The sequence below is a fragment of the Amphiprion ocellaris genome, chromosome 5, assembly GCF_022539595.1.
Source record: "Amphiprion ocellaris isolate individual 3 ecotype Okinawa chromosome 5, ASM2253959v1, whole genome shotgun sequence".
Lineage (NCBI taxonomy): Eukaryota > Metazoa > Chordata > Actinopteri > Pomacentridae > Amphiprion > Amphiprion ocellaris.
In genome coordinates this window covers 11,277,799-11,291,085 of record NC_072770.1, presented here as the reverse complement: position 1 = coordinate 11,291,085, position 13,287 = coordinate 11,277,799, and the positions used below count along the sequence as shown (strand labels likewise).

Genomic DNA, 13,287 nt, shown 5'->3' with positions numbered 1-13,287 from the left:
AACTAAACATTTTGTATTGTTTTATTATCACAGGTTCTGTCTGAAAAGAGGTGGCATCATTTTAAACAGTGAAATCAAACTAACAAAATGTAATGACCAACCAGTGAGTAATACTGGATTCTGCAAAAACATAAACAACTTTTTAAAAAATCTAAATCTTATCTTAACACAGTTAATGTATTAACTTATTTTTGTGTGTATGCATGTATTTATTGATTTATTTAGTACTGTTAACATATCAGAGTTCTGAGTGAATTTTTCTTAAGATAGGCAAAGGCCATTTATTGATTACATATAGGCTATTAAATGTTTATGGCTATTAAAAAGCATTTAAAAAAAACAACTTCGGCATTTATTGAGTCACTAAAATACTGTAGAGTACAGACCACATCAGCATGATTATAAGCATCCTCTGGTAAATTAACAACCAGATACTGATGTCTCTCACCATATGGACTTCAGGAGATGACTGGGGGATGATAAACTGTGACCTACTGGTTGGGTTCTCTCTGTTCTCGTGTTTCTTACATGTTTGTCCCCTGACAGCCGGGTCCTAATGTTTTTTGAGCAACACACCATACTATGACATTTTTACAATGATGGTTCTACTATGAAACCAGTTTGACATGTTCAGGTGTTCTTTGTGTGAAAACTCAGAGATTTCAGGTATCAGAAGGTGGTTTTCAACTTTCTTTGTTAACTTTCTGCTTCAACTTTAAACTAAATTACCTTCACTAACCCAGCCCTCTGGACTTCCAGTAAGCTGTGTTCCTATTGGCTGTCCAGGTGGCTGCTTGGTGTTATCAGGAACACCTGAGCAGCTCAGTGTCTTCCTGCTTTATTTAGCTGCAGACAAACATTTCCTCTGTTTCTCTTCACCACAGAACTGGGTTTGGCTCCAATGCTTTAGTTTGTTCTTTAGGCGTTGACTTGCAGCTTCCAGCAGTAAAATCGTCTTTAATGTGTTTCTTGGTGTGTTTTAGGGCTTTGTACTGGATAGTTGTCTTGGTAAATGTGGTTCTTTAGCCACAGTTAGCACATGGTGCTAATGTGTGCAGTGATTAGTGGATTTGGTGCAGCTGAGTTGTGTCTTTATCTTGGCTGTAGTGAGTCTTCAGAGGTTTTTGGTCAGACACATTCTGTATTCTTGTTTGAGAACCAAGGTTGGTTGTCCAGAAGGTAAGAGTTCCTGTCCTGATTCTCTGTTGTCAGAGGTTCTCTGGTAGGCTGCAGGAGACTTTAGTGTTTGGGTTGTGCTAGTTTGGTTTTTGTATGGTTTCATTTGGACGACTATCTTGAGGCCCCTCCATGTGGTTTAGTGAGGTTTTCTGCAACAGTTCTACATAGCAACCTGCAGCAGAAGAGACTTTGAGAGTTTTTAGGAAGTTCTGGAGACCAGACTTTAGAGCAGCAGAAACATTTGTCAGCAGTTTGAGCAGGAGAAGGTGAGCTTCAGAGTAGAAATGAGGAGAAGGAAACCTTCTTGACCAGTGTGGTGAGGTCCTGTACCAAGAGTTTGAGCAGGTTGTGAAGAGTCTGTAGTTCTTTGGTCTGAAAGCACAAGAAGAGTCGACTCATTAAAGGAGAAAACAGGAGATATTGTTGGTTCTTCTGTCACTCTGCAGTTTCCAGTTTCCTTAGACTGAATATAAAGTTTATATTTTAAATGATTTGCCATGTGAGCCCAAGAAGACTTCAATAAACTCCCTCCATCCCCTGGACACAACACATTTTATGACCATGTTAAATGTTTTTTTTTTTTTTAGTAATGTTTTTGAGTTTTAGTCATAGTTTTTCCTCTTTGCTTGTTTAGTTTTGTCATCTGTGTAAAAGGTGCTAAACAAATAAAGCTGAATTGATAAACTGAATAACTAACTCATGATTGTGACAACAGAAGTATTTTCATTCTGATTTAAGGGTTTATTTCATTTTTAAGGTTGGGGTTAAAATCTTGACAGAAAAAGAAGATTAAAGAAATAAACCACATAACAAAAAGCAATTAAATCAAGCAAAAAAAATTAATACAATAAAACTTTAAAAAAGTTTTATTGTTAAAAAGATTTAAGAAATTTAAGATGTAATTTTCTAATTAAACATTTAATGTTTTAATTAAATGTTTTGTCTTTTTAAAGGTTTAATAATCTAATTAAATGTTTTGCATTTTTTTAAATGTTTAATATTCTTGTTTAATTTTATTTTTTAAATGTTTAATTATGGAAAATATTTTATCTGTAATTTTTAATATTTGTATTTAAAAATTTTTGTTTAATTTCATAATGACATGTATTGTATGTTGTTGAATTATCTAATTCAGTATTTTGTAAGTTTAATAGAGTTAAACATTAAATACAATTAAATTATATGTACATATACCACCTTTTAATGTTTAGTTTTCTTTTTAAATGCTTCATTGTATTTTCTGTTTAATTCCTATTTGAAGTTTTATTGTCTTTATGATGTAATTTTCTAATTAAACATTTAATTCTTTAATTAAATATTTTGTCTTTTTATTGGATAGGTGTAGTGAGAGACAGACAGGAAACGGGGGAGAAGAGTCGGGGGAAGACTTGCAGCAAAGGGCCACTAGCGGGACTCGAACCCGGGAGGCTGCGTCAGGGACCAGCCCCTGTACATGGATCACCCGCTTAACATAGAGGTAAACATTAAATTACATTAAATTATATTAAACAGACAAAATATTGAATGAGATAATTCAACAACATACAATACATGTCATTATGAAATTAAACAAAATTTTTAAAATACAAATATTAGAAATTACAGATAAAGTATTTTCCATCATTAAACATTTAAAAAATACAATTAAACAAGAAGAATGTTAAACATTTTTAAAAATGCAAAACATTTAATCAGATTATTAAACCCTTAAAAAGACAAAACACGGGTGCCCATATAGCTCAACGGGTTAAGCGGGTGATCCATGTACAGGGGCTGGTCCCTGACGCAGCCTCCCGGGTTCGAGTCCCGCTAGTGGCCCTTTGCTGCAAGTCTTCCCCCGACTCTTCTCCCCCGTTTCCTGTCTGTCTCTCACTACACCTATCCAATAAAAAGACAAAATATTTAATTAAAGAATTAAATGTTTAATTAGAAAATTATATCTTAAAGACAATAAAAGTTCAAATAGGAATTACACTGAAAATACAATGAAGGATTTAAAAAGAAAATTAAACATTAAAAGTTGGTAAAACATTTAAAAAGAAAAACCTTAAAGATTTAATCGAAACATTAACAGACTGTCTGAAGGTTCAAACTAACAGAGAACTACCCAAGAACTTTTAAGATTTCAGTCCTCAGACTGTCTGAAGGTTCAAACTAACAGAGAAGTACTCAGGTGCAAATAAAGATTTTGTGGATTATTATGGATTTTGGCAAAGTATGTCTTGGGGTTTATTGGTAAAGAGGTCATTAAAGAGGGTGTGCTTATGTAACTGGTTATGAGTTTTTATTGAGAAATAATTTATCAACAGTTTTGGGACTCAAGCAGTTCCTTCTTTTACTCACTATCTCCCCAGTCTTAGAAAAAAAAAACCTGTTCACACGACACAGATGAGGCTGAGGTACACAGGAAATGTTTGGCTCCATTGTACAAGTTTGGGTAAACAGTTTTGTGGGTTGCCCAGTAAGCCAGTGGGTCTGCCGTTCTTTCTACAATTGCATTCGCTGTGGCGCTTCGCATTTGCCAGGTTCTACTTGCGTCTTCGTCTAATAGGCTCCACAGTTGAACTGAAAAATATTGAAGATCATCATCATCATCATCACCAGAAATGTCAGTCATTCCCTATTCAGAAGAGAAAAAGAATACCTGTGGAAGGTGCTGCTGGTGGTGGAGGACGAGGCTGTGGTGGTGCTTGTGACGTAGATGACTGCTGCTTGGTATTCTTTATGTTAATTGTTGTGCATTCTGTTATTAAATGTTCTTTCACACTGGCTGCCACTCTGATTGGTGAATCCAAAAGTTTTGAACTGCAGAGCCACAAGTGTAGCAACAGCCAGTGAACTGTTCTTTTCTTTGGTTTGTAGTCTGTCAGCTAAGCACCTGACAAGGTTCTGTGCCAGGTGTTGTGGCATGGAGGTGGTGAGTTGGGAATATATATATATATATATATATATATATATATATATATATATATATATATATATATATATATATATATATATATATATATATATAAAAATAAAAATCTATCTATCTATGTATGTATTCTCTACGAAATACGAAATCTGACATACTACTCTCTCAAAGCAAATCACGGCATCAACAGCAACAAAAACAACCTACTCTGCGAAAAACAATTCAAATGAACAACACTAAATAGGGATCTCCTATCCCGGAACACTCGATCCCGCTGAGTGATTCACATAACAAACCGAACCAATCAGGTGATTCGAAGCAGTTGAGTGCTTCAAACGTCACTGAAGTGATTCAAACGTCACGAGTCACGTGACCAAACCACGCCTCGGCACAGTGGCTCGATACGTTTGCTTCATGAGCTACAGCGCATGTGTCGAAGCCTCGGGTATCAGAGGATCATCACTAATTACCATAGAACAAGCATTTCCTTTTATAAAAGTGTTGCTTATAGTCAGGTGGAACAATTGTAGCAAGTGTTTCTGTAAATGCATCTCCTCTCTGTTGTGTGTCTTGTATGGTCTATAAAATTTGAGATTTAATTGTGATCCATCATCACAGTCTGAGAGGTGAACATTTTTGGAGCATTTTGTACAGAATCTTCCTTTCTCCTCCAAACAGGAATCTTGTTGCATCTCTTTAGAAACTCACCACAAAAATGCTATTGCAAAATTGCAAAATGTATCACAGGTTTTGTCAGTGAAGAAATGATTAAATCGAACCTCTGCTTGAACCTTTTGTTGATTGCATTTCTTTGTTCTCTAAAATCCCACCATGGGAGTCTGCAGCTCCTTCTTCCAGCAAGTGATTTTTCTTGCACATATTCAGTCACAGAGGGATGTGTAATCACTGAAATCAGCTGCTGCGGTGATTGGATTGGATGAAAACCTATAACCTCTCTCGTCTCTGCAGCAAACGGTGTTGAACAATCGCATCATCTTGCAGTATGTTCCTGTTTCTTGCATCTCCTCTTATATATGTATTTGTCCGTCTTTTGTGAAGCACATTTGATTGTGATGTTTTGCTTGAAATGTGGAAAGTAAATACAGTTTTACCATTTCTGTTGTTATTATTCTGATGCACTGAGAGAAATCGCTCCAGATTTTTACTGATGGATGTTTGCTAATTTTAAGACTTCAAACTGGCTTTGCTTTTGTTTAATTGAAAATAAAGAATCGCTGCATCTTGCTTGATCTGAGTTGAATGAAAGACTGAAAACTACGTCTGTTAATGTTACTGAAATTCATTTGTGACAGCACCCACCCTGGCCAGCAGTTGTTCAGCCTGCTGCCATCAGGGAAGAGACTCAGATCCTTAAAATGCAGGACAAACATCAGACTCCTGAACTCAAAACACCTGAAAACCTGAATGCACAGTGAAACTTTTAATGGTTCAAATGCTGATTTTGTGCAATCTCCTGATCATATTTGTTCTATTTATCTGTTTTACTTCATTTACCTCCCACTCTGTATATATCTTGCCTCTTTTGCAGATGTTGTCATTTTAAATATAGATTTGTTTTATATGTGCATTTGATTTTGTTATTTAATGTTGTTATTTTATTGCTCACAGCTTGTTATCAATGCACCATCCAGTGGCAGCTATTTATATTTTCGTCATGAATAAATTCTATTCTATTCCATTAATTGCTGAGAAAAACTATGAAGCATTCTGTGATTCTGTATCTCTACCACTAGATGGGGATCAAGATCTATTCTTGGAAGAGCCTCTAAATTTCCCCAGATTATTTAACAGGACAAACTCAGCTATTGTTTGTATAGATAGATGGTTTGATTTTTCTTTCTGCTAATATATAGATCTCATTCATATAATGTAAAACCACCAGCAGATAATACCCGTACACATGTCAAATTATGGTAAGTATGTGCTTTACGTTGCCATATAGGTCAGATAGATCATTGTAAGCCATGTCCTCTCTCTGCCTCCACGTTTTGCACCCTCCTGCTTCTACCGGCAGGGATGGAGCTCGGCTTAAAACCCACTGAGCAATTCTGCGAGAGGGGAAAGATATCCCCTTTGGTTCTGCCCGACACGATGTGGCATCTGTGGGTTGTGTAACTCAAGTGGAAGGGAATTAAGAAGAAAAGAGGTTCAGGGACTCTAAAAGCAGTCACAGAGAGTTCACATGTCTCTCTGTGTTGCAGTGAAAATGTTCAATGTGCCCTTTGATGTTTGTGTTCTGCAGCCAAACAAATGTCATCGTGTCATGGCATGTTTTTCTTTGTGCACCTTACAGTGACAAGGAATTATCATTTTTACACATGAATATTCATATTAATCTGTAATTAAAATCAGTTTCTTTGCTACACCAAGACACCAAGACACATTGTCCCGGGAGTATCTGAACTTTACATCAGGATAAAAAAGCTTTTGTCTGTCCTTGAGTAGCGCCTTCTGTTAAAATGTTGCTTCAGCTTCCCTGCCAAGCCAGAACAGTGTGCAACATGGATCGAGCATGGCTTTATTTACAACCAAGGTTCCTGCAAGGTCCCTCTCAGTCTTATTTACTGTACCTGCTGGGCTGTATTAAGCAGAGCCAGAGTCCAGTTAGAGCTGGATGTAATTCTCCGGAGCCCAGGCCCAGATGTCCAGATTTCTTGGACACATTAATTCATCAATCCAGGCAAAGGGTCTTTTAGCAGTCTGTGCTGCATTAACCACTGTCTTGTAACTCTTAAAATCTGGCTCCTGGGGTCGAACTTTTGAGCTTCTTGCCAATTAAGGGCACTTGTATGGTAAGCAGATCCATTCCTCCTGATGATCTGGCACTGAAAGAAGCTAAATTAACCAAAAGCAAGCTTTCTGTAGGTAATAGATGATAACAGGTGCTATTAGGAGATAACATTAAGTAACAGTAACTAGCTAATAGGCACTAACTGGAGCTAATTATAAATAAAAGAAGCTAACAAGAGCTGGAAAAAAACATACTGGAGCTAAAAGCATTAACCAGAGCCAAGGACTTAACTAGAAATAACAAAAGATAATAGAAGCCAACAGGATCCAGCAGGATCTCACAAAACCTATCTGAAGCTACAAGAAGCTAACTGGACTGTACAGAAATCAAAGAAATCTTAGAGTACAGCAGCAGTTGCAGCAACGGCATACTAAACATTTTTTCACAAATTTTTAGTTAATCCTTACAATTCAACCAAGGCACCTTACAATGAACAAGATTAGAGCTAAGTGCTCATAAGCAGGCACCTGTTTACTATAATACCCATTCCCCTCCGTAAATCTTTCACATAAAGATTTAATTATTATTGATTTGTTCACTTGATGGTGCACATTGTCTTTTTATTTGTGCTAAAATAGTCTGATTATTGTGTTTTTCAGTGGCACAAGAAGCGGAAACGTCGTTCTTGTGGCGAATACAAGGCCTGTCTCTGCAGGAAAGACTGCGGCACGTGGGATTTCTGCATAGACAAACCCAAATTCGGGGGCAGCAACAAGAAGAGGCAGAAGTGTCGTCTCCGTCAGTGTCAGAGACAGGCGATGGTAAGACTGCCTTGGTTTTAGAGTAAATGAGTAGTTTAGTCAAGCCGTAGCAGTTTTATTTTTCAAACATTCCTCTGCTTACATTTGGCAGAGACATTTGTTGCCTTTCCAGATGGGACAAAGTGACTACGGGCCAGATGGTCCAGTGCTGCCGGGCAGACCCAGACCTCACTACACATACAGTCTGAAGTCAGGCTTAAAGAAAAGCAAAGGGTCACAAATGGGCTTGGACTTCACTGGCAATGAAGATGAAGACAGCAATTTACCACCAGTGAGTGTCCAATCACTTTGGTCTTGTGTCTTTTTTCCTAATTGCTTGTACTGGTTGTTGTGTTGTCATTCTGCTGTAGATAAAACCACATCATATTTAGGATTGATTTGTGGTTCCCTCTTACTTTCTTATGTTGTGCTGTTGTAGATGAGCTGGAATCCAGAGGCTGCGAGAGGCAGCAAAGAGTCTTACAACGAGACTGTGAGAAACCACCAGTCATCTATGCAGGTTTGAAAATTTAATTCCTGTCTACACATCTGTGACACTTGAAGCTCACATCTAAACCAAACAGAATACCAACGTCATTTTGTGTTTCAGCAGTTGAATCATTCAGAGTCTGGGGTGCGGAGTGGACTGTCTGAGTGAGTCCCTCACATCAGCAACCATAACAGCTCTCAACTAGAAAGTTTACATTCTGCCTTTGCATTCATTGGACACAAATATGCTAAACTTGATTGGTTGTAGTTTGTTTTTGTTTGGGCGCAGTTCACTTTACATGCCTCACAGATCTAGTTCTAGTTTTAGTTTGGATATCTGCACTTTCCTGCTTGATTGTTCACCAAATCATTGCCTCCTGAAGCTTAATAATAGCTTTAAACATGACTATACACTGTAGTTGCTCTTTTTTTTTTCAGTGTTTGCTTGATATGTAGCATTTTGCTATTTTAAAAAAAATACATAATCTGTTCATTTAGCAACAGTCTGATTCCTCATAGGATTTACTATTTTGCTTTGCAGTGCTGGACGAAATCTCCATCTTATTTATGTAGTTAAAATAATTGATCAAGGAGTCAATAAAATATGTTATTTTTCCTTACACTCCAATTTCAATAGACGGAATACAATACTATAGAGAGTACAGAGTATAAAAAAAAAACATACTCACCCTTATAGGTAGTTTTAATTTCTGAAAGTTTTCAATACTGAATTGGACAGTAAATAACACAGTACATGTGTGCTCATTGTCTTTATTATGACGGACCGAAATTATTAGACTAAATAGCATGAAGGTACACCAAGATTCAATCAGAACTGGCTCACTAGGGGGGCATTGTTCAAACAACAGCTGTTGCTACTGGAGCTTTTTTCCAGAGCAAAAGAAAACAGCCGCCACAAAAAAACAAGACATCTGAGGTAGTGACTGCCAGACTACATGGAAAACACTAATAGGCTTCTGAGATCCAAACATAAGTACTTGAAAAGTCTGCAAAAGATGAAACAGTATCATCAGTTCAGCAAAGAATAAGTATCTCTTAGTATTTCTGACATAATGCGATGCACATTTCATGTTATTTATTTTTATTATATTCAGAAAAAATTCAATAATTTTTCAGATTGTCAATGCTAAAGCTAAATTGCATTCACTTTGAGACAGTGTTGACATGAAAAAAAAAGGTTGGGATAGTTTTTAAATCACTGCTATTCTGGTGTAACTTTCAAAGAATAATTATCATAGATTAATAAGATTCGCTACCCCCCAAAAAGATGGACTGAGTTTATATTTGACGATGCTTAGTACACACTTTTTACTTAGTCTGGACAATTTTAAAAGAAAATACAAGAAAGAGCTTCAAATGTCACACGTTCATCAAGACACTTGGGCTACGGAGAATGTTTTCCACACAGCAAGAAGTTGGTTATGATTTTCAGATTCAGCATGTTGAAAGGTTACTGAGAGGAGAACTTTCCTGAATATGCTTACAGAATGTATTTTCCAGAATGATATCCTCAAATGAAATCTGTGTTGTAGCCAAAAGTCCGTTTACTGATGCCACACATCAGTTTGATAGAATGCATTAAGCCTTCTTAAGCAATGACCTTCCATTTTTGTTCTTGTCTAATTAAACTTTATGACATAGAATATGATTTATTTGTGTTATATTTTCCTCAAGTAATTGTAAAAATGTTTTGAATTTTTGGGATCAATTATTCTTAAAACTGTTATGTGGTCTTTGAATTAAAACACATTTGAAAAACTCGCACAGTTTTTCAACATTTCCGGTTTTTGTCTTTCTGAACAAAGTGTGTAATTAACTTTTCTTGCTGCCCTGCTTTTTAAAATATTTATCATATATGTCTAAAGCATGACACGAGTAAAAGTTTTTGTTAACTGACACAGAAACAGTGAGAGTCTGAGATTTTACATTTAGTTATGCACAGCTCATGTGTTTGTTGTTAGATGAATTATTGATTTTATTATTGAGAGTTGTTTCAGTGGAAACCACAGCTAATGCTTTTAAATTAAGTCAAGCTGATATTTAATATTACTCAAGAGATTCCAGTCTGTTCTCACCATCTCTGATGCGTTGAGACTCATTTATTCGATTTACAGTTGCCTGCAGTATAGATATAAACATCTCTTATGCATTGGTGCTAAAATAAAGAAAAGGCTTTATTTGAACCTAAATTACGCTTTATGTTTAAAAAGTTAACGTGTATTCTCTCATTTTGTATCATATGTTCTATAATTTGAACCACATATTTCCTTATAAGGTTTAAATTATGTATGCTAGACAGACTGTATAATACTAGCATGAATAGATAAAGACTTTTAACAGTATTTTTAAATGTATTAGCAGAAAAGATTATCCTAATAATTTTCAGTATTTAAAAGAGCTGATCATTTTCATTAAGTTATTTATTCTTTCAGCCTTTATTTAAACTCAACGAGGTATGGAAGCCTCTTAGACATTCTAGCTGAGTAAGAAAAGATAAAGATGTAGGCACTCAAATAAGAAACTTGGATAATAATGCCAATATAATGAAAAGCAAAGTTAGTGAAGTAAGACAAATATCAATAAGAGCATTTAAGTTTTAAAAACAAATGAATCAACTGAAGCATGAGCAGATGGAAGTAAAATGAGATGAATTCTGAAGCCTGAATTGATCTAAGGATAACAATGACTCAGACTTTAAGATTGTTCTGTAGGTTATTTCAGGTTGCAGGTGCACAGAGAGTAAAAGTGGATTTTCCAAGCTCAGTAAAAACAGCTGCACCTTTAGTGTGATCATTTGAGTGTGTATGGTAAGGAGACACAAGGACAGCAATGAAGTAATGTAAGGGAGTAAAAAGAGCCTTAAAAATCAATAAAGAAGGCCCAGTGTCCGTAAATCTTTACAAAGCCGTAACAAACTGCTCACAGCAATGATAACTATATTATTTAATATTATATCATAGCCTCATTATTTTAAGTGTTATAATGTTAATGCATTTTTAATATCAGCAGTGAATGTATCTTTTATTTTAAAAAAGTTATTATTTATTTGATTTGATTGATTGAATTTTGTAGCAGCCAGGTTACGCTTTTAGAGATAGTTTAAGTTACATTATATGCTAAGTTCATTCACTGTTCTGAGCTGTACAACTTGTTCACATAACCACCATAAAAACTAAAAACCATCTCACCACAAACAATTTAAACACAACATAACCTAAACGGGAATCACAAAACTACTTTTTTAACTATTGGAATTTTAAGATTGTCTCTTAAGTCATTGTCTAACGTATAAGATTGATCTCTTAACTTTATTTTTTAAAATATTGATATTAGTCTTGCATTAGCAGTGTACATGCATACGGCTAAGATAAATATTGCATAACTCATAGTTAAATTATTTTAGAATTTTTAAAAAGCTTTTTGATTACTGCCAGTTAATTCAGAATTGATGGATGTGTAGAGGAAGGGAAAAAGCCTCTATTAAAAGTACTATAGAAAAGCTGACACCCCCCTTAAAAAAAAAAAAAAAAACCACAATAATACATTGTTGTAGAGCTATTTTGATAAATTGTTTTTCAATCAGATGAGAATGTCAAAAGGTCACTGTCATAACCTTTTTGTGACAGTAGGTGTCACCCAAGTGCCAGGACCAGTAAGGGAAACACCACTGAAGCGTACTGTCACGTAAGCGGCGGAATGAAATGACGCTTGCAGCGGTCACACACAGATTGTGTCTGTTCCTTACTGCGCCACAGGTACGTAGAACGTGATGTTAAATCATTTAAATATGAGCCAGTGTTTCACTTCGAGTTTGTTTACACATCCCGGTTTACTGGTGTGCAAAACAAGTGCGTGAGGACAGAGTTTGACCATGGTTTGTGTACAAGGTATTGTCCGAGTTAGCCATTAGCTTACAGTGACCACAATATGTCTGAGTTAGCCGTTAGCCACGACGTGACAATGTGTGGAAATGTTGTGTTGTTTTATGAATACTGTGAGATAAATGATTTACAAAGTAACACTAACAGAACCTGATGTAATACTGAAGCACCCGTTCTGTCTTTTGTTGCCTTGTTACAAGTTGTATGTGAAAATAGAGTAAGTTTATATGATGTTGTCGCGCCGTAGTGCATTAAGGGCAGCCGCCTTGTGATTTTGCACTGGTCTTGCAATTGTTGCATTTTATGTAAGAACCCTGTGTGAGATGAGTTCCATAATTAATGTTAATTAATGTTTATGTGAATGAGATGTACACGGTGTGGCATAAATATGTTTCAGATGACTAGAAATGACTATGGATTTGAAATTAAGTGTCTTAGAAATGCATTTTGGCCACGTAAGTGGCAGAATAAAATGACGCTTGCAGCGGTCACACACAGATAATTGTGTCTGTTCCTTACTGCTCCACAGTTTCTTAGAATTGTGAAGCAACAACGCTACCAGCCCAGGCACCCCTAGGCTGGAGGCTGGTAACAGATGCAGGACAAAACATATGACTTTAATAAAACTTCACTGAATTCCTGGCATAGACTATATCCAACTACTAATAAACAGGATTGTTTGCCTGCAGTAGCCAGGAAGCTAGCTAGCTAGTGCTACAGTAGCGTTCATTTAAAAAACAAAGCAATACAAAAAAAGTTTTGATTACTGCCAGGTAATTCGGAATTGATGGGCCCAGGACAAAACTTATGACTTTGATATAACTTCATTATCATTGAATTCCTGAAATATAAGCATTATCAAATTACTAATCAGTAGGGATGTTTAGCTTGCAGAAGCTACCGAGCTCGCAAGCGCTATGGTAAGCTAATGTAGCATAGCTGTCATTAGCTTCACATGATGTCAGCTATTTAGACTTTTAGAAAAAACAATAATCACATGGTAATATTACATTTATTTACCGATGGATAGCTATTATGTTATTATATTAAATGGTGGTATATATAATTTATCAGAAATATTTAAAACATTTTGAAAATGATGTCACTAGGGGGTTAACTTCATTAAAAATGCTACTGTTACATTTTAACATATTACAAAATATATAAATTTGCTGGGGGCTTTTTGTGTTCAAATGATTATTTAACCCTCCTTGTAGCCCATGTAGAAAGTTTTGGGTTGTATATCCTTAT

At 35.9% G+C, this 13,287-nt stretch overlaps 1 long non-coding RNA gene across 3 annotated transcripts in view; it reads left to right on the top strand.

Annotated features, from left to right (window-relative positions):
* The first annotated feature begins 11,786 nt into the window (after positions 1-11,786).
* LOC111579631 (uncharacterized) overlaps positions 11,787-13,287 on the top strand; it is a 29,509-nt gene continuing 28,008 nt past the window's right edge. For all 3 annotated transcript variants that reach the window (XR_008601575.1, XR_008601574.1, XR_008601576.1), the window contains exon 1: positions 11,787-11,910. This is a non-coding gene — a long non-coding RNA (uncharacterized LOC111579631). The remainder of the gene's footprint in view (positions 11,911-13,287) is intronic.